The sequence below is a fragment of the Melanaphis sacchari genome, unplaced genomic scaffold (genome assembly GCF_002803265.2).
Source record: "Melanaphis sacchari strain LSU unplaced genomic scaffold, SCAv2.0 Contig623_pilon_pilon, whole genome shotgun sequence".
Lineage (NCBI taxonomy): Eukaryota > Metazoa > Arthropoda > Insecta > Hemiptera > Aphididae > Melanaphis > Melanaphis sacchari.
This window is the reverse complement of record NW_020271439.1, coordinates 1,744-3,059: the sequence shown is the minus strand read 5'-3', so window position 1 is coordinate 3,059 and position 1,316 is coordinate 1,744. Positions and strand designations below refer to the sequence as shown.

Below are 1,316 nucleotides of genomic sequence, written 5' to 3'. Positions count from 1 at the left end.
ACCGTGAAGAATAATTCTTGTTAATATTAATATTATACTGAAATATACCAGATTCATTCGATTTCAATCGAAATGGAAAATGTGAATTAATTAATAATTAATTAATTCACATTTTCCATATTACCAAAATAATGAACATTATTTAAAGTTTCTTTAACGGAAAAAGTAATCTGAAAAATATTTTGCTTGGACTTTGATTTCCTACACTGTTGCCAGATACGTCTATCATCTACCGAATGATGCGTTTGTAGTGACTTGTTGACGTACGCGCAAATCGTTTCAAACTTAACACACGCCGCCTTATTGGTATCGTATGATATCGAGTATTCAGAACTTGCGATTTAGTCAAGCCAAGTCGTCTGTCGTGGCGTAGGAATTCAATAATTATGAAGCGTTTAGTGCAGATTTTTTCGTTGCTGAAATTAGCCGTTAGATAGCGCTTCTATTTATAATCGTTTGTAACTGATCAGCAGCCGACAATCAATAGCCCTAAAATATGAACTTCTGGGCCCAAAAATTAATTTTTTTGGACGTTTTAACGTTAAGAGTTAATTATTACTTAAAGTTACGGGACGATGGACAGTACAATGGTGTGTAAATAGTGATAGGATGTTAGATAGCATATAACAGCTGCCAGCAGTCAGATCGAGCATAATTACTTGGCGTAGAGGTCAACCGTGATCAATATTTAGGCGGTCCTTCCAGGGTGGGCCCGGTTATTGCACATCGATTGGGTTGACTCCTGCGAGTATCCCTAATGTAGATACCTAGGACGCATAATTTTTGGTAGCTGGGACTGCGTTTGCGCCGTCACTTACATTACACAAGAATTTTAATCGATTTATTTGTCTTTCATCACTCTACAATTGGGGTGAGTGAAGTGTTCCATATTAATGTATCTTTACTAACGGATCTGCTATTAATCCTAGTATAAGGTATTGGAGTGATGAATAACTTATTATCAGAGTTATGTACAATTTAAAACCCTATTTCTCCATACCTAGAGAGTATAAGAAATATAATTCAGTAATTTTTATAAATTTTCGAGTATATTATGTATAATATTTTTGAAGATTAAGTAATAATCAAAGAATGTTTGTTAATTTTCTATTATTTTGCGTAAACAAAATTTTCAATTTTAAAAGTATGAATTTACATTAAAAAAAATTAATAAATCTATTATATAACAGCTATAATATTTATTATACTTCTATTTTAACTTTCACCTTAGAAAAAGTAAAATATTTTTAACAAGTAGATTTATTTTTATTATTAATTATTTTATTAATTAATCGTTTTATAGTAAAAATTCGCAA

At 30.9% G+C, this 1,316-nt stretch overlaps 1 non-coding gene across 1 annotated transcript; it reads left to right on the top strand.

The window, feature by feature from the left end:
• The first annotated feature begins 651 nt into the window (after nt 1–651).
• On the top strand, nt 652–816 carry LOC112600213. Its single transcript, XR_003114991.1, has one exon. It is a non-coding gene; the product is annotated as a U1 spliceosomal RNA (small nuclear RNA).
• Nucleotides 817–1,316: the final 500 nt, after the last annotated feature.